The sequence below is a fragment of the Oncorhynchus keta genome, unplaced genomic scaffold, assembly GCF_023373465.1.
Source record: "Oncorhynchus keta strain PuntledgeMale-10-30-2019 unplaced genomic scaffold, Oket_V2 Un_scaffold_5722_pilon_pilon, whole genome shotgun sequence".
Lineage (NCBI taxonomy): Eukaryota > Metazoa > Chordata > Actinopteri > Salmoniformes > Salmonidae > Oncorhynchus > Oncorhynchus keta.
In genome coordinates this window covers 284693-305008 of record NW_026290965.1, presented here as the reverse complement: position 1 = coordinate 305008, position 20316 = coordinate 284693, and the positions used below count along the sequence as shown (strand labels likewise).

The 20316-nt window shown below is 44.7% G+C and overlaps 1 protein-coding gene and 1 long non-coding RNA gene across 6 annotated transcripts in view; both read left to right on the top strand.

The window, feature by feature from the left end:
• Window positions 1-20316, top strand: part of gstcd (glutathione S-transferase, C-terminal domain containing) — a 77857-nt gene that overhangs the window by 21476 nt on the left and 36065 nt on the right. The gene's annotated exons all lie outside the window — the stretch shown is intronic.
• Window positions 12251-13962, top strand: LOC127929198 (uncharacterized). 3 transcript variants are annotated; one of them, XR_008133814.1, is made up of 4 exons: window positions 12251-12551; window positions 12775-12832; window positions 12949-13064; window positions 13123-13962. It is a non-coding gene; the product is annotated as an uncharacterized LOC127929198 (long non-coding RNA). The 3 variants fall into 3 exon arrangements; XR_008133812.1 differs by lacking the exon at window positions 12775-12832; XR_008133813.1 differs by lacking the exon at window positions 12251-12551 and having other exon boundaries at window positions 12717-12832.

Below are 20316 nucleotides of genomic sequence, written 5' to 3'. Positions count from 1 at the left end.
CCCTTGACATTGAATATCTTTGAAGTTATTTTGATTTTTACAAATTATCTTTGAAAGGCCGGGTCCTGAGTTTATATACATCGGTCGATTTAATCAGTATCGGCTTTCCTGGGTCCTCCAATAATCGGTATCGGCGTTGAAAAATCATAATCGGTCGACCTCTACACACTACCCAAAATGGACTCCAATGTGGAACGACCCTAACAGTACCACTCTTGAGCTGATCGCTACAGTTTCTAGCCCATCGGTTATATATAAACAGTCCCAAGTCTCTAACAGCTGGACCTGAGATGGGACAGTATTTGACTCAATTTTCCACCAAAATGTTTAATCTCAGCCAAGTTTCCTTCCACCGACACAAAGAAAAACATCCTCTGTTTTGTCATTTTAGCTCCAGAACAGTAGACTTGTCTTAGCCCACGCTTTCACATCTAGTCCAATACATACTGAGAGAATTTGTGAAGAACCCGATGAGTATTTTCACATCTGGGATGCACACCTTGTAATATGAGCTACCAAGCTAGTCATACGGCATGGCTATTAGGACCTCCTGTGATGTGTGTTGCAGGAAGACATATCAAAGGCAATGTATTGGTATAGAACCGGCCAGAAAATAACTCTTGATTGCTGCTACGGTTGGATGCTTGTTATGGATTTTCCAAGGGAATATCTATCATATTCATCTCTGTTTTGATCATAAAACCTATACAGCATAAACAGGTAGGAGTTAGTGTAGTCTAGGTAGTCACATATGGGAGTTCTCTGAAGGAAGACTGTCTGACAGTTGATAAAGAATGAATACGTTTCTTTGAAAAGCCCATATTTAGAATGGGCTGAGATGCTGTCAGTTTGACGGAGGTGTTAGCAGCAATCACCAACAGACTGTGTGTGTAGATTATGTCCCTTCTGAATATACTGTATTATCGCTTGTTTTCACAGACATTTTCCACCACCATTAAAACTTGTCCAATGCACATTAAGATTGGCTGAGAATTGTACATTCCTATCTTTGTGATGGGTAGTCTCTCTCTCTCTCTCACACACACACTCTTCTGTACATTATGCTGTTATACAGTTGGTCGAAGGCTCAACCTGCCTGAGAGTAGAGGAGTCTGTCTGATCATCACTTGTCAGAGAGCTGTCCGTCTGAGGGCCCCTGGGGTGAAGTCTGTGTTACTGGGAACATAGAATGACTCCCCTGTCAGAAGGTGTGTGGGCCTGCACGTGTGTGTATTATTCTATCTACCCGTGTGTGTTGAGTTTGTGTGTGTGCATCGGTGTGTGGTGTGCGCTCATATATATTTCTGTCTGTCTCTGGGTGGATGTGATGTGGGGGTTCTTTCTGGGTGTGAGTGACAGGGCACAGGGAGGGAGAGAGGCAGGTAGAGGAGGAACTCTGCAGATACTTGTCAAAAGGTGCTCGTCCCCAGGCGTCTCCTGCCAAACCAGTCTCAGGGGTAAATGGGAAAAGGTCCATTTTGTTACCCATATTCAATGAATTAAACTCATTCTAAGCCTTTAAATGGGCTATTTAAAGATCCCAATACAACACAACTAGGACCTAGCAACAAGAGGCTCCAAGGTTTTAAACGCCCAACTAGGTGGATAATTGGCATTTTATTTCTGGGATTGCAGTTGAAACACAACCGGTTCCCTTGAGGTGGATTTCAGGGGCATTTCAACCACAACCGGTTCCCTTGAGGTGGATTTCAGGGCTAGTTCAAACACAACCGGTCCCCTTGAGGTGGATTTCAGGGGCAGTTCAACCACAACCGGTTCCCTTGAGGTGGATTTCAGGGCTAGTTCAAACACAACCGGTTCCCTTGAGGTGGATTTCAGGGGCATTTCAACCACAACCGGTTCCCTTGAGGTGGATTTCAGGGGCATTTCAAACACAACCGGTTCCCTTGAGGTGGATTTCAGGGGCAGTTCAACCACAACCGGTTCCCTTGAGGTGGATTTCAGGGGCAGTTCAACCACAACCGGTTCCCTTGAGGTGGATTTCAGGGGCATTTCAACCACAACCGGTTCCCTTGAGGTGGATTTCAGGGGCAGTTCAACCACAACCGGTTCCCTTGAGGTGGATTTCAGGGGCAGTTCAAACACAACCGGTCCCCTTGAGGTGGATTTCAGGGGCATTTCAACCGAATTTCACTGTTTGTTGAAGCCGTTTGAGGTTTGAGTCGACGGCTACATTTGAACGCAGCACCACGCGTTGTGTGCGTTTGGAATCATCGTCTGCTCCCCGCGAATGTCATATCATGAATATTCATCCTCTTTCCGATTCCCAGTTTTGTTTTGCTCAATAAGCACTTGTTCTTCACAGTGATGGAGGGGAAAACTGCCTGGAGCTCCCCTAAGCGTTCAGAGGGTTTAGGTTACTCTTTTCTCACTAGTCTAGACTCATGATTAATTAATTACTTCCAATTGTCGCATGTTGAGACTGTGAGCTTTGGGGTATACGGAGACACTCTCCCCTAGAAAGTAAGCCAGCTGAAATAAGCAATAATGGTTTTGCCTAATGTCTTTAAAGTGATCATAGAAACGGCATTTGTAAGAGAGAAATGTTGAAAGAAAACTATTTCACTAAATAGTCAGCACCCTAAAGTGGTTACAGGTTATGCCTCAGTCCTTTTTGTTGTGAATTAGAAGTGGCATCTGTAATCTGAAGCATCATAAGCCTTATGCCAGAAGCAATGTAATTGTAGATCACTTTCATTTGAAAGAAAACTACAGTATGTCTCTCATAGACTCCATGAAGATAATTAGAATTGTGTGTCGGAATGTGTGAATAAATGCTGTTATTCTGCTCCTTAGGTCACACAGAAAGGTGCTGCCCTCTCCTCATACTAAGTCCTCTCTCCTCATACCAAGACCTCTCTCTCTCATACCAAGACCTCTCTCTCCTCATACCAAGACCTCTCTCTCCTCATACCAAGACCTCTCTCTCCTCATACCAAGAACTCTCTCTCCTCATACCAAGACCTCTCTCTCCTCATACCAAGACCTCTCTCTCCTCATACCAAGACCTCTCTCTCCTCTCTCCCCCTTTTTTTAATTTCACCTTTATTTAACCAGGTAGGCAAGTTGAGAACAAGTTCTCATTTACAATTGCGACCTGGCCAAGATAAAGCAAAGCAGTTCGACAGATACAACGACACAGAGTTACACATGGAGTAAAACAAACATACAGTCAATAATACAGTATAAACAAGTCTATATACAATGTGAGCAAATTAGGTGAGAAGGGAGGTAAAGGCAAAAAAGGCCATGGTGGCAAAGTAAATACAATATAGCAAGTAAAACACTGTAATGGTAGTTTTGCAATGGAAGAATGTGCAAAGTAGAAATAAAAATAATGGGGTGCAAAGGAGCAAAATAAATAAATAAATTAAATACAGTTGGGAAAGAGGTAGTTGTTTGGGCTAAATTATAGGTGGGCTATGTACAGGTGCAGTAATCTGTAAGATGCTCTGACAGTTGGTGCTTAAAGCTAGTGAGGGAGATAAGTGTTTCCAGTTTCAGAGATTTTTGTAGTTCGTTCCAGTCATTGGCAACAGAGAACTGGAAGGAGAGGTGGCCAAAGAAAGAATTGGTTTTGGGGGTGACTAGAGAGATATACCTGCTGGAGCGTGTGCTACAGGTGGGAGATGCTATGGTGACCAGCGAGCTGAGATAAGTGGGGACTTTACCTAGCAGGGTCTTGTAGATGACATGGGGCCAGTGGGTTTGGCGACGAGTATGAACGAGGGCCAGCCAACGACATACAGGTCGCAATGGTGGGTAGTATATGGGGCTTTGGTGACAAAATGGATTGCACTGTGATAGACTGCATCCAATTTGTTGAGTAGGGTATTGGAGGCTATTTTGTAAATCAAATCAAATCAAATTTATTTATATAGCCCTTCGTATCAGGATATCTCAAAGTGCTGTACAGAAACCCAGCCTAAAACCCCAAACAGCAAACAATGCAGGTGTAAAAGCACGGTGGCTAGGAAAAACTCCCTAGAAAGGCAAAACCTGGAAGAAACCTGGATGTTTCCTGCTGTGCCGGGTAAATTATAACAGAACATGACCAAGATGTTCAAATGTTCATAAATGAAGCATGGTCGAATAAAGGCAGAACAGTTGAAACTGGAGCAGCAGCACAGTCAGGTGGACTGGGGACAGCAAGGAGCCTTCATGTAGGTAGTCCACGTCCTAGGGCTCAGGTCAGTTGAAACTGGAGCAGGAGCATGGCCAGGTGGACTTGGGACAGGCAAAGTCCTCATGTCAGGTAGTCCTGGGACATGGTCCTAGGGCTCAGGTCCTCCGAGAGAGAGAGATGAATTTAGGAGAGAATTACTTAGATTCACACAGGACACCGAATAGGACAGGAGAAGTACTGATAAACAAACTGACCCTAGCACCTGACAGCTACTGCAGCATAAATACTGGAGGCTGAGACAGGAGGGGTCAGGAGACACTGTGGCCCCATCCGAGTGACAGGGCCAAACAGGAAGGATATAACCCCACCCACTTTGCCAAAGCACATCCCCCACACCACTGAGGGATATCTTCAACCACCAACTTACCATCCTGAGACAAGGCCGAGTATAGCCCACAAAGATCTCCGCCACGGTCAACCCAGTCATGAATCAACCCACCCAGGTGACAGCAGAGAGACTGACTCAGAAGGGTTAGAGGCAGAGAATCCCAGTGGAAGAAATCAGGCAGAGACAGCAAGGGCGGTTCGGTTTTCCGGGGGACTACACCAATCATATGACCCACTGAAGAGATGAGTCCAGTAAAGACTTAAAGGTTGAGACCCTCGATTTGCGTCTCTGACATGGGTAGGCAGACCGTTCCATAAAAATGGAGCTCTATAGGAGAAAGCCCTGCCTCAGCTGTTTGCTTAGAAATTTAGGGACAATTAGGCCTGCGTCTTGTGACCGTAGCGTACGTGAGGTATGTGGCAGGACCAAATCAGAGAGGTAGGTAGGAGCAAGCCCATGTAATGCTTTGGGTTAGCAGAAAACCTTGAAATCAGCCCTACAGGAAGCCAGGTAGAGAGGCTGCACTGGAGTAATGATCAAATTTTTCGTTCTAGTGGGTTTAAAGATATGAAGTTTATTTAGATCCGGGCCAAAATAGAGCATTGCAGTAGCTAACCTAGAAGTGACAAAAGGGATTAATTTTTCTGCATCATGGTGAAAGTTTCTGATTTTTGCAATGTTACCAGATGGAAAAAAGCTGTTGAAATGGTCTTGATATGTTCAAAACGATTCCAGCACTGTTTTATTTGAGACTGTACAACCATTAAGATTAATTGTCAGATTCAACAGAAGATCTCTTTGTTTCTTGGGACCTAGAACAAGCATCTCTGTTTTGTCCGAGTTTAATAGGAAAGTTTGCAGTAAATGACATCGCCAAAGTCGAGGATTGGTAGGATGGTCAGTTTTACAAGGGTATGTTTGGCAGCATGAGTGAAGGATGCTTTGTGCGAAATAGGAAGCCAATTCTAGATTTAACTTTGGATTGGAGATGTTTGATATGGGTCTGGAAGGAGAGTTTACAGTCTAACCAGACACCTAAGTATTTGTAGTTGTCCACGTATTCTAAGTCAGAGCCGTCCAGAGTAGTGATGTTGGACAGGCGGGTAGGTGCAGGTAGCGATCGGTTGAAGAGCATGCATTTAGTTTTACTTGTATTTAAGAGCAATTGGAGACAACGGAAGGAGAGTTGTAATGGCGTTGAAGCTTGCCTGGAGGGTTGTTAACACAGTGTCCAAAGAAGGGCCGGAAGTATACAGAATGGTGTCGTCTGCGTAGAGGTGCATCAGGGACTCACCAGCAGCAAGAGCGACCTCATTGATGTATACAGAGAAGAGAGTCAGTCCAAGAATTGAACCCTGTGGCACCCCCATAGAGACTGCCAGAGGTCCGGACAGCAGACCCTCCGATTTGACACACTGAACTCTATCAGAGAAGTAGTTGGTGAACCAGGCGAGGCAATCATTTGAGAAACCAAGGCTGTCGAGTCTGCCGATGAGGATGTGGTGGTTGACAGAGTCGAAAGCCTTGGCCAGATCAATGAATACGGCTGCACAGTAATGTTTCTTATCGATGGCGGTTAAAGATATCGTTTAGGACCTTGAGCGTGGCTGAGGTGCACCCATGACCAGCTCTGAAACCAGATTGCATAGCAGAGAAGGTATGGTGAGATTCGAAATGGTCAGTAATCTGTTTGTTGACTTGGCTTTCGAAGACCTTAGAAAGGCATGGTAGGATAGATATAAGTCTGTAGCAGTTTGGGTCAAGAGTGTCCCCCCCTTTGAAGAGGGGGATGACCGCAACTGATTTCCAATCTTTGGGAATCTCAGACGACACGAAAGAGAGGTTGAACAGGCTAGTAATAGGGGTGGCAACAATTTCGGCAGATAATTTTAGAAAGAAAGGGTCCAGATTGTCTAGCCCGGCTGATTTGTAGGGGTCCAGATTTTTCAGAACATCAGCTGAATGGATTTGGGAGAAGGAGAAATGGGGAAGGCTTGGGCGAGTTGCTGTTGGGGGTGCAGTGCTGTTGACCGGGGTAGGAGTAGCCAGGTGGAAAGCATGGCCAGCCGTAGAAAAATGCTTATTGAAATTCTCAATTATGGTGGATTTATCAGTGGTGACAGTGTTTCCTATCTTCAGTGCAGTGGGCAGCTGGGAGGAGGTGTTCTTATTCTCCATGGACTTTACAGTGTCCCAGAACTTTTTTGAGTTAGTGTTGCAGGAAGCAAATTTCTGCTTGAAAAAGCTAGCCTTGGCTTTTCTAACTGCCTGTGTGCCAAGACCTCTCTCTCCCCTTATGCCAAGTCCTCTCTCCTCTCTCCCCTTATGCCAAGTCCTCTCTCTCCTCTCTCCCCTTATGCCAAGTCCTCTCTCTCCTCTCTCCCCTTATGCCAAGTCCTCTCTCTCCTCTCTCCCCTTATGCCAAGTCCTCTCTCTCCTCTCTCCCCTTATGCCAAGTCCTCTCTCTCCTCTCTCCCCTTATGCCAAGTCCTCTCTCTCCTCTCTCCCCTTATGCCAAGTCCTCTCTCTCCTCTCTCCCCTTATGCCAAGTCCTCTCTCCCCTTATGCCAAGACCTCTCTCTCCTCTCTCCCCTTATGCCAAGTCCTCTCTCTCCTCTCTCCGTTTATGCCAAGTCCTCTCTCCCCTTATGCCAAGTCCTCTCTCTCCCCTTATGCCAAGTCCTCTCTCCTCTCTCCCCTTATGCCAAGTCATCTCTCTCCTCTCTCCCCTTATGCCATGTCCTCTCTCTCCTCTCTCCCCTTATGCCAAGTCCTCTCTCTCCTCTCTCCCCTTATGCCAAGTCCTCTCTCTCCCCTCTCCCCTTATGCCAAGTCCTCTCTCTCCCCTTATGCCAAGTCCTCTCTCCTCTCTCCTTATGCCAAGTCCTCTCTCTCCTCTCTCCCCTTATGCCAAGTCCTCTCTCTCCTCTCTCCCCTTATGCCAAGTCCTCTCTCTCCTCTCTCCCCTTATGCCAAGTCCTCTCTCTCCTCTCTCCCCTTATGCCAAGTCCTCTCTCTCCCCTTATGCCAAGACCTCTCTCCTCTCTCCTTATGCCAAGTCCTCTCTCTCCTCTCTCCCCTTATGCCAAGTCCTCTCTCTCCTCTCTCCCCTTATGCCAAGTCCTCTCTCTCCTCTCTCCCCTTATGCCAAGTCCTCTCTCTCCTCTCTCCCCTTATGCCAAGTCCTCTCTCTCCTCTCTCCCCTTATGCCAAGTCCTCTCTCTCCCCTTATGCCAAGTCCTCTCTCTCCTCTCTCCCCTTATGCCAAGTCCTCTCTCTCCTCTCTCCTTATGCCAAGTCCTCTCTCTCCTCTCTCCCCTTATGCCAAGTCCTCTCTCTCCTCTCTCCCCTTATGCCAAGTCCTCTCTCTCCTCTCTCCCCTTATGCCAAGTCCTCTCTCTCCCCTTATGCCAAGACCTCTCTCTCTCTTATGCCAAGACCTCTCTCTCCTCTCTTCAGACCTGTCACTTGTTCTGACCATGACAATCAAGCCCCTCTGTTAATGTTGGACAAACAAAGTGACTCAACTCTCTTGTTTTTTAATGCAGAGCCTACAAGCAATGCAATGCAGATCACTTCATTTTAAAAGAAAACAATGTCCCTCACAGATTCTAAAGGGATCATTTATAATTGTGTGTCAGAATGTGTGAATAAGTGCTGTCATTCTGCTCATTACAGAAGGTCACACAGAAAGGTGCTGCCCTTTCCTCCCGCCAAGACCTCTCTCCCCTTATGCCAAGACCTCTTTCCCCCCCTTTTTAAAACCTGTCACTTGTTCTCATCATGACAATCAACCTCCTAATTTAATGGTCGGTACCAGTGGTGCCACCACTGTGACACAACTTCCTTTTATAATGCATGGTGGCTCAGCTCCATAACTATAGGTCTTCTCTGTTGTGGTCAAACTCCGGCTCTCTCTAACCATAATTCCTAGCTCACATAACCATTTATTTGCTTGATTAAGGATTCTCCAAGGTTGGACACCCGCTGCGACTCTGAGTGAGTGACTCAGAGGCATTAACCCAGAAGAGACAGCTTCCTTATCTCTTTCTTTCTGTTGTGGTTTCAAACAGACGATTCTTCAACCAACAGAGGATTCTAATGAACATAAGAGAGGCTTTGAGTCTGTTTCTATAATTTGTGCTCATTGTACAAATTTCCATGATATAACATCAATAGCATTGTACAGTAGTAGTACGTGAAACAGACAATCGATAAAGTTCTCTTATTTAAAGGGGAAATCCACTATCTTTTGGTATTTATTTCTAATGAATCATGCATTTTTCATCATCATGAGGATGTGGCCGGTGACACTTTGCCTCTTGAAAACTTGACTGCTGACATGTAAAACATTATCAACAGTGGACTAATGGAAATAAATACTTTGAGATTGTGCCGGTCTGTGACAACATTATGTTTTGAGTGGAAAGTAAATCATTTCATTGCTCACATTCACACTTTCAAGTATCCAATTTCGGTCCGCCTACGTGTCGCGCCAATCGAGACCCACTGTGTCTGGAGAAGTGAGATGATGAGCTCCTGATTATCCTCTACACTACGATCAAAATAAATTATTTGTGCGAAACTGTCGTTCCCTGCAAACCTATTTGCAAAGCAGTGTCGTCTTGAAAAACGCATACCAACCAAACTGTTGCGTTCTGAAAATCTGCATTTATTTAGACTTTACAAAAGTACTTTTCCCTGCTGTCTTTACTTCCTTGATTATATGTCATGAATATCATTGACACTGTCTGAACTCGCTCTGTATATTACAGCCACCACACAATAAAAGCATCAAGCTGTGGTTTTCATCCAGAATATACAGTACCAGTCAAAAGTTTGGACACACCTACTCATTCAAGGGTTTTTTCTTTATAATGACTATTTTCTACATTGTAGAATAATAGTGACGACATCAAAACTATGAAATAACACATATGGAATCATGTAGTAACCAAAATAGTGTTAAACAAATCTAAATATAAGGCATATTTGAGATTCTTCAAAGTAGCCACCCTTTGCCTTGATGACAGCTTTTGATGACAACACTCCTGGCATTCTCTCAACCAGCTTCATGAGGTAGTCACCTGGAATGCATTGCAATTAACAGGTGTGCCTTGTTAAAAGTTAATTTGGAATTTCTTTCCTTCTTAATTGAGCCAATTAGTTGTGTTGTGACAAGGTAGGGATGGTAAACAGAAGATAGCCCTATTTGGTAAAATACCAAGTCCATATTATGGCAAGAAACGCTAAAATAAGCAAAGGTAAATGACCGCCTATCATTACTTTAAGACATGAAGGTCAGTCAATATGAAAAATGTCAAAGTTTCTTCAAGTGCAGTCGCAAAAGCCATCAAGCGCTGTGATGAAACTGGCTCTCGTTTAAAACCGCCACAGGACAGGAAGACACAGAGTTACCTCTGCTGCAGAGGATAAGTTCTTTAGAGTTAACTGCACCTCAGATTGCAGCCCAAATAAATGCTTCACAGAGTTCAAGTAACAGACACATCTCAACATCAACTGTTCAGAGGAGACTGCATGAATCAGGCCTTCATGGTCAAATTGCAGCAAAGAAACCACTGCTAAAGGACACCAATAAGAAGAAGAGACTTGCTTGGGCCAAGAGACACAAGCGATGGACATTTGACTGGTGGAAATCTGTCCTTTTGGTCTGATGAGTCCAAATTTGAGATTTTGGTTCCAACTGCTGCATCTTTATGAGACGCAGAGAATGAGAAAGGATGATCTCCGCATGTGTGATTCCCACTGTGAAGCATGGAGGAGGAGATGTGATGTTGTGGGGATGCTTTGTTGGTGACACTGTCAGTGATTTATTTAGAATTCAAGGCACACTTAATCAGCATGGCTGCCACAGCATTCTGCAGCGATACACCATCCCATCTGGTTTGCGCTTAGTGGGACTATCATTTGTTTTTCAACAGGATAATGACCCAATCCAATTGAGATGGTTTGGGATGAGTTGGACCGCAGAGTGAAGGAAAAGCAGCCAACAAGGGCTCAGCATATGTGGGAACTCCTTCAACACGGTTGGAAAAGCATTCCCCATGAAGCTGGTTGAGAGAATGCCAAGAGTGTGCAAAGCTGTCATCAAGGAAAAGGATGGCTACTTTGAATAACCTAAAATATATTTTAATTTGTTTAACTTATTTTTGGTTTCTACATGATTCTATATGTGTTATTTCATAGTTTTTATGTTGTCACTATTATTCTACAATGTAGAAAATAGTTTTTTTTAAATAAAGGAAAACCCTTGAATGAGTAGGTGTGTCCAAACTTTTGACTGGTACTGTAGCTTTAAAGGGATAGTGTGAGATCTGGGCAATTAAGCCCTTTTTTTCTTACCCAGACTTCGATGAACTCAAAGATGCAGTGTTTATGTCTGCGTGCAGTTTGAAGGAAGTTTTGCAAGGCATCGCGGCACTTGCGTTAGCGAAATGACTAGAAGTTTACCGGCACAGCTGGCTTCAACTTCCTTCAAACTGGACACAGAGACATAAAAATTAGATAGGTATGGAAATAAATGCCACCAGTCTGTGGACATTTCTCCAAGGCCCAACTCAAGCCAGGCAGTTGTCATGATTCCATCCCTAGTGGAATCCCAGTGCATGCCTGAGTAGAACTACGTGTCTGGTGGAGGTCTAATGCCACACTAAAGAGTACTACTGGAGCCGCCTGTTTGAGGTAAAGCTGATTCACTCAAGAAATGCCGTTGTTTAAGACTTATCCCTTGGTAACTCTAGCAACAGTTCACCTTATTTATGTTACTTACATTATTTATGTCACAGACCAGCAGAAGGGGTTTGTGTGAGTTCAGCAGGTTCACAGTATGGCACACTGCAGCAAGAAAGTGTGTGTGTGTGTGTGTGTGTGTGTGTGAAAGCGAGAGAGCGAAAAAGAGCGAGGGGCGCATGTTTTCTGTCTCCTTCTGTCAATCTCTCTCTCTACCCACCCCTCTCTCCCTATCCCTCTCTCTACCCTTCTCTCTCTCCTCTCTCTACCCTTCTCTCTCTCTCCTCTCTCTACCCTTCTCTCTCTCTCCTCTCTACCCTTCTCTCTCTCTCCTCTCTCTACCCTTCTCTCTCTCTCCTCTCTACCCCTCTCTCTCTTCTCTCTCTCCTCTCTACCCTTCTCTCTCTTCTCTTTCTCTCCTCTCGCTACCCTTCTCTCTCTTCTCTCTCTCCTCTCTCTCTCCTCTTACTCTCTCCTTCCATTCTCTCTAGCAGCCCACATACGTCGCTCTGACACACTGCGCCAACCACACCATGTATTTATTACTCCTTATCTCGATGCTGTGCTTGCTCTCCCCTTCTAACTGGCATCAGCAGTGTCGGAGCGAGTTCTCTCACTCCCTTCCTCCCTCCATCTCTCACCCCTCCGCAAACTGGTGTCGTCTCTAGCATTCCTCATATTATTTAACAGGGTTAAACTTACAGCGTTGCAACAGGTGATGTGTGGGCTCCCGATTGGCGCAGCGGTCTAAGGCACTATCTCAGTGCAAGAGGCATCACTGCAGTCCCTGGTTTGAATCTAGGCTGCATCACATCCGGCCGTGATTGGGAGTCCCATAGGGCGGCGCACTATCTGTGTTTGGCCGGGGTAGGCCGTCATTGTAAATTAGATTTTTTTTAACTGCCTAGTTAAATAAAGGTTCAATTTAAAACATGTCTTGGGTTCAAACAGACAGGCAAGAAGAACAATGCAACAGGTGATGTGTGTTGAATGTCTTGGGTTCAAACAGACATGCAAGAAGAACAATGCAACAGGTGATGTGTGTTGAATGTCTTGGGTTCAAACAGACATGCAAGAAGAACAATGCAACAGGTGATGTGTGTTGAATGTCTTGGGTTCAAACAGACATGCAAGAAGAACAATGCAACAGGTGATGTGTGTTGAATGTCTTGGGTTCAAACAGACATGCAAGAAGAACAATGCAACAGGTGATGTGTGTTGAATGTCTTGGGTTCAAACAGACATGCAAGAAGAACAATGCAACAGGTGATGTGTTGAATGTCTTGGGTTCAAACAGACATGCAAGAAGAACAATGCAACAGGTGATGTGTGTTGAATGTCTTGGGTTCAAACAGACAGGCAAGAAGAACAATGCATGATGTGTTGAATGTCTTGGGTTCAAACAGACATGCAAGAAGAACAATGCAACAGGTGATGTGTGTTGAATGTCTTGGGTTCAAACAGACAGGCAAGAAGAACAATGCAACAGGTGATGTGTGTTGAATGTCTTGGGTTCAAACAGACATGCAAGAAGAACAATGCAACAGGTGATGTGTGTTGAATGTCTTGGGTTCAAACAGACAGGCAAGAAGAACAATGCAACAGGTGATGTGTGTTGAATGTCTTGGGTTCAAACAGACAGGCAAGAAGAACAATGCAACAGGTGATGTGTGTTGAATGTCTTGGGTTCAAACAGACATGCAAGAAGAACAATGCAACAGGTGATGTGTGTTGAATGTCTTGGGTTCAAACAGACATGCAAGAAGAACAATGCAACAGGTGATGTGTGTTGAATGTCTTGGGTTCAAACAGACAGGCAAGAAGAACAATGCAACAGGTGATGTGTGTTGAATGTCTTGGGTTCAAACAGACATGCAAGAAGAACAATGCAACAGGTGATGTGTGTTGAATGTCTTGGGTTCAAACAGACATGCAAGAAGAACAATGCAACAGGTGATGTGTGTTGAATGTCTTGGGTTCAAACTTCAGTGGTGCTAAATTGCAAAGGCTCTGTGACAGTGTTTTACGGTTTCAAAAACGTGGTTGGATGGGTTTTTGCGGTTGAGGGGTTGCTGGCGCCCCCATACTCGGCACAGTAGAGAGGCTAGAACAATGGGCTGTGTGTGGATGTTCTCTCATTCATGTTTGAGGTGTGTGTGTGTGTTATATCCACACCTTCACTTCCCTTTGATGAGTTTGGTCTTCCTTCACGCCACCACACTGCTGTCCCAACGAGGCACCGATAGGGGTGTGTTGTCACAAGGTGTGTGTGTGTGTAAATGGATACCTGTTGGTTTGGTCTAGGAGTGTGAAACAGGTCTACATCTGCATGCGGCTCAGTGGATCTGAAAACAAACAGATGTCACTTCTCCATGGAGCTGCTAGAGCCTTCGTCTCCATAACAGCAACAGGCGTGAAAGGTGATTGGCTGCACAGCTTCAGTTTGGATAGAACATTCTCTAACTAAGGAACTTCCTTTTCAGGAAGTTGGCTGGTTTCCTTCTGTTGCACTGAGAATTCACGTTGGCGGCCATTTTGTTTCCAACAGAAACGAGTTGAGAAAGATGGCAAATCATTTATGGATGGAGGAAGTGCAAGAAAACGGAGTAATGGCGTCTCCTTTTAAAGTTCTCCCCTTTTGTATGCTGGCGACACATTGTAATGGAATACGGATTCATCCAAATCCCCTTCTATAATTATTGAAAGGGCACCATGTAGCATTTGTGACCAATTGGCCATTATCCCCGGCTGACTTGCCTTAAAAACAAATTATATTCAGACGTCGCCGAGACATTTAGAAATGTAGGTTCCTAATAAGGAAATCGGTCGATATCCAGACAAAGTGGCTCATTCCCTGTTATCAAATGTGTGTGCTAAAGGACTAATGAATTCAGGCAAAGAGAGGGAGAGCAAAGAGAGGGAGCGAGGGAGAGAGCCTGACAGGAGGTAGAATAGAAGAGGCCTGCCAGAGTGCCCCCCCCCCACAAGACTTCAGGGGCAGGGGGGAGAGATGGAGAGAGCCAGGCCTGAGGAACTTTTTCTTCCTATAGCTCACTCTGTCTTTGTCTGTCTTTGACTTTGGGCAGCCATGTCTCTTCCTGATGGGTGGTTTAATGACCACGGAGGCGGTGGCAGAATCCCTTTATCTCTCCCAGCAGAGAGGCTCTGGATCTAGCAGCCTCACCAAGGCCTTTCCCGTCTGAGAACCAGCCAGCGGAGGGAGGGGAGGAGGACAGGGTCTGGAGCCCAGCCAGCCTTCTCTGATCCTGGGGTTAGAGCTTAGCTCAGCACAGCCTCCACCGGCTGCCTGGGGTTTTGGGGAAATTCCCAAAGGTTACTGGTCTCTATAAAGACTGCAGCATCGCGCCACTTACTCATTGACTGACATCTAGGGCGATGAAGAACAGAGCCAAAGATTGCTAAAGGATGAATGTACCCCAAACAAAACACACCGGGGGTTACTGTAGTAAAGCTGACAGGATCTGTGGGTAATGTCTTTCCCAGGTCTGGGTGGGCATTGATGGGATGAAGGGGTTGATTTATTTATTGAGTTGTATCTATTGGGTTTATTTATAGAGTTTATTTGAGCAGGGACAATGTACAACAAAAACAGCCTCAGTAAACCTGAGAAAATATACATTGTTCCAGATTTAGCTAGCAGCTCTTTTCAGTTTTGGATGATTTGCTGTTAGTGAGAGTGTTGTTTGGAACAGATGGGATAGTGTAAATAATTGTTTTGAGCATATCTTCAATTTCTCAACTCGCCCTTCAATCCAGTCTTGTTATCCTTTCAGTCTTTTGTAATCTTTCTCATGAAGAAGCGATATCAATAAATGTTTTTAAGTGCAATCATTTTTTCCATATTCTAATTGTAAGACGTTTGTGATTCCCCAAATATTGTTTTGCCACCTACACAGCCAGGGACACAGAGGATCTGTTTTCCTACACTTGTGTAGATTGTAAAATGTTTCTTTTTACCGGTGCCGTTGGCTAAAGCGGAACGAAACCGTCGATGTTTTGACAGACATTCCCAAGCTGTTGAGAGATGCGTGGTGAGAAGTTATTTCCCCTGGTCTTCTATTTCATTTACCTTTTTGTTTTCTTGTCACCACTTTCTCATCCTACGACACTGAAACATTTCACTGACTAAAGCACATGTGCAAAAGCAAACATTTTCCGATGACAACATGTCAACAGTTCCGAGCAGGAATGATCATCTTTTCTCTGATTGTGCTCATCCGTGTTTAAGAGTGTAAATGTGTGGTTCTCCAACCAGTACAACAGTTAACAGGGTCTTTACCCCGTTATCTAAATCATAGCTAATACTTACATTGTTATGTATTGGTTGGCGTTAAGCTGTTTCACATGCCTCAGAAGCTCAAGTGCAGTTATGGTCTGTGGGTTTGTGGCTTCCCATAGTGGACTTCCCATTGCTACAGTATCTATCTACAGCCTGTATCTACAGTATGTACTGAATCACCACAGCACCCATTATGGTGTCCCTCAGACTAGGGGTTTCTGGGAATTTATGTCTGATTCTTGTTAAAACATCTCACTTTCCCTGAGGAATGCTGTGAAAGTGTAGTTCTGCACCACTTTTGATTGCTGTGCTAAGATCTGTGGGTTTGTGACTGTCCATAGTCAGATTTGCACATCTACAGTATCGTAGTGTAGTGCTTTCAGAATGTCTGTGATTCTGGTTAAATCATCACACTTTCCCAGGGGAGTGCTGTGAAAACGTATTTCCTCGCCTTCGTAGATTGCCATCAACACACCCTCGAGATTGACCAAGTTAGTTTCTCTTTTTGTCTTCTTGGTTCATAGATTCTCCTAATAACGACCATATGGTTGTAAGTAAGTGAGAACCTTTGCTCCCGTGGGTAGCGTTTTTAACATGCCAACACAATTTATTTAACCTTTATTTCCACATGCAGTCATGCTGAGACCAAGGCCTCTTTCTCAGGTGAGTCCTGCATATACATCAATATACACATCAATAACACACATCAATATTCACTAAGCAAGCCATTTCAAATCTCAAATGGCTGAGGAGTAGAGAGAGGGAAGAGTTTTGTGGGAATGCCAAGGTGATAATCAGTAGCTGCCGACGAGATATTGTGGCGTCCATTAAAAGGAAACATTGGGCGCCTGTGAGGGACTTGTCATATAACGGGGGTGTTGAAGGTGTCTTTTAAAAACACTACAACTCTCTTTAACAAGTCTTTATCTGTCTCTGCTCAGCGACGGTTATTATTTCTAGAGGCAGCAAGCCCAAGCGGCTCCTGCTGCCAACACCACCCAAGCTAAACAAACAAGGAAAATATGCCTGGCTGGCTGCTTCGAAATGTAGGGGGGGGGGATCTTGAATTACAATGAATGGAGATAATTTGGGTGTAATTTTAAGTTTGTATTACGTAATTAGACCTAAACGTGGTTGACTTTATACTGGTGTGGGAACAGGGTTTTCTGGAAAATGTTTTGTCATAGCGTGTAGGCTAAGGAAATCTGGCAGGCAGTGACTATTCTGTCAGCGGTAGTTGTGCTCAAGCTTGTTTTCCACACAATTCACAGAATCATTGTGACTGTTACGTAAAAGATTCTGCTCCTTGGATAACATAGGTCATTCACAAACTTCCTCCAGCAGGCTTTGTATTGTGAGATTTTTTTCTCTCTGCATCTTTCAAGGAGGCTCTTGCTTGCTTCAGCTCTGGAATGTTAATAGATGTAAAGTAATTTATTTTGTATCCTTGTAGATTTGAGCATGGGCCTGCAACACGGCGTTTGGAAGACAAGCACACCTGTTGCACAAAGACATTGGTCGAGCTACTAGTTGTGAATATACAACAAAACAAGCCTTGGCTATTTCAGTGTTTGACTCGACCATTCATAAATGGATTATCTCCACCCTTCACAGGGTTTTTGCTCAGCAATTAACGTGACAAATTTGCAACGGTCTCTCACAAACACTCTGAATATCCACCCTGATATTTCTCCTGGACTGAGGCCAAAATTGGCCAATGCCTTTTAGGAGCAAATCTGAGGTGCGTTTTAACTGTTGGATTACATGCATGCTGTTCCTGTAGGTCTTTTATGAGCAGTCTGTTATTTCCATCACTGGGTTTGCGAATGTGTCTTATTTACAAGGCGATCGAAACTCCATCTCAATGGCTACACACATGTGTTGCTAACAGGCAGGAAGTCAATGCAAGGCCTCACACTGGCTAGTTGAATTCTTCATCCTCGATTTTGGATGAAGCAGTCCCCACTTTACCCCTGTGTAGGCTTGGGCGGAATCCAGATTTTCACATATTACTGTCATTCTCTCATCCTGGGATTTACTGTACTATCGGCATAGCACACAAGGGGGCGCTAAAAATGCAAGAAAGCCCATTAGGCCTCTTTTACCAGAATGCAAACAAAATTGTCACCAACTAATTGCGAAATCACATAGCTAGCTAAATGCTAATGAGCAAAAAAAAGTGAAAACAGATAAATAAACGAATTGCAAAGACAAGCAAATCCAGCTCATAAAGTTATACAAGCATAGCTAGTAACTTACCAAATGTCGTTTTTGGTGACTGTGGACAATTACAAGTGAACAAGATAAATTGTGCAAATGAACAAAGTTGTGATGCTGTTTTTCCTTCAGAAAAGCATGCATGTGTACATGGAGCAGATGGGAGAAGAATGGAGGGAAAGCATGCATGTGTACATGGAGCAGATGGGAGAAGAATGGAGGGAAAGCATGCATGTGTACATGGAGCAGATGGGAGAAGAATGGAGGGAAAGCATGCAGTTGTATGGAGCAGATGGGACTACTAGAATGGTAAAGCATGCATGTCATGGAGCAGATGGGAACAGAATGGAGGGAAAGCATGCATGTGTACATGGAGCAGATGGGAGAAGAATGGAGGGAAAGCATGCATGTGTACATGGAGCAGATGGGAGAAGAATGGAGGAGAAAAAATGGCAGCTGTACAGAACTCATACAGAGCTCTCTTTGACTTTTGGCAGAAAGCCATTATAAGTTACACTTGTATACAATTCACTACTAAATTGTAACTTCATCACCTCATGCGCGACGCACAACAGACTCGCCGACAGATATAGAATGCCATGGACTCCCCGGCTCCTGCCTTCTCCCATTGTGCTATTTACAAACAAACACGTGACTGGCTCCACTGCTCTGGGGAACTACGGTAAGCCTCATAATGTCAAATAATGTGACGGGTGAATTGAAGAACACAATCTGCTTCATCTCCTAACGTATTTGCACAAGTTGACTGCAGCTAATAACTTGAAAAATAGCTACAAATATTCACATGTATTGAAAAACTTCAAAGAGTTTAGACTTTTTCCAAATACCCCGGTATATACGGTATACCGCCTAAGCCTACCCCTGTGAGCTTTTAAGTTTTTCTTCCTCTGTTAATGTCGGCGTAGTACTCTCTTCTGCTTGTTAGCCTTAACTTAAGTGGTTGTGTGGTGTGAAAAATCTGTTCTAAGGCATTGAGCGTGAAAGTGTTATAAAGGTCTCTCTCTAAACCCTGAAATATCACTAAGCCAAGTTGATAGAACAACTTTACACTTTTAAAGTGTAATTTTACTCATGGATATAATGTGTGCTTCCTGTTGAACACTACTTGAGCAGTAGGCCTAGTGCTTGCAAATCATGTATTAAAGGAATATAGCCCATGCTTAGTTTATTTAAAGGTTACTTGGATGTATGCTGTTTTTATGCGATTATATATGGTTGTGCTACATGCTTCCTGTTTTTACATTGACGTGATCAGTGCTGCTGAATATGAATAGGCTACGTAGAAGGAATAATATAGCCTATATGCATTGTTAATTTACTTAAATGATTTATGTATGCATACTTATGTCAGCCCGGTTTGTTTTGTCTTTGAACCAGCATCTTCCTCTCTCTGACGGTAGTGGTGGGAGCACTCATCCAGGTCCCTGTGATCTAAACACAGGGCCCCCTAGCGAGGCTACCCACTGTTTATGTTCTGATCAATCTGATAGGGCCCCGTCAGAGTTCCGCTGCATCTCATAGGCCCGTCACAGCGCTGTGGCATCAGAAAAGGAAAACATAAAGGCTCTGTGCCAGGAAAAAAAGCCAGCAGGGATCCTGCTCGCCTGTCAGTGTGTCAGCCCAGAGGCCGGCCCCGTGGATCCTCAGGCTCGCCTGACTAGCTAACCCCAGCAGGGAGGCCCTACCTGGACCCGACTGGGAAAGGTGACCCCCCCCCTGGCATCCATCCAAGGCTAAGAATCCCCTAGGCCTCACTCTGGCTGTCCTCTCTGGCTGCCTGCCCAGTTGTCATTATCACCACCAAGAACAGATCTGTGGCAAAATGGCAAAGTTCTCTTTCTCAAAAACACACAACACCACCAGCAACCCTGTTACTGCTCAGCTAGTCTGCTCACATAGCAGAACTCAGTCTAAGGTTAAACATCAGGGCTCGTCTTTCAGAAAGAGACCCGCAATCAGATGCCATCACACTTACCAAAAAGGTGTACTAGCTAACCCACTATGTGATCAGAATGACGTCTAGGGGGTCAAGTCAAGGGAGATGAAGACAGAGGACTGACTTTGCATTTCATACAGCAGCAACAATAAACAAAGTGGTGGATCTCTGTGGGTGGCCACTGTCTCTGTGGGTGGCCACACACACACACACTCACACACATCTGTCTCCACTGCCGCCGAGCGTATGTGACTGACTGTGACCGCGCTCCTCTCCGTTGGATGACCTCCATCTTGCTCCACTAGAGGAGAAAGGGTTTCTGGGTAGTAATGTTGTGGTGGCGGTGGCTTCTGGTTGGCTGCCCTTGTCCTCCTTATCTCCTCCACTGTTGTTTTGGCTGCACAACACACTCTGCTCTGCTAGTGGCTCTATGCTATAGGCTAGCTCCTTTACTACGCCTTTGACTTATGCTAGTGGCTCTATGCTATAGGCTAGCTCCTGTGCTACGACTGACTTATGCTAGTGGCTCTATGCTATAGGCTAGCTCCTGTGCTATG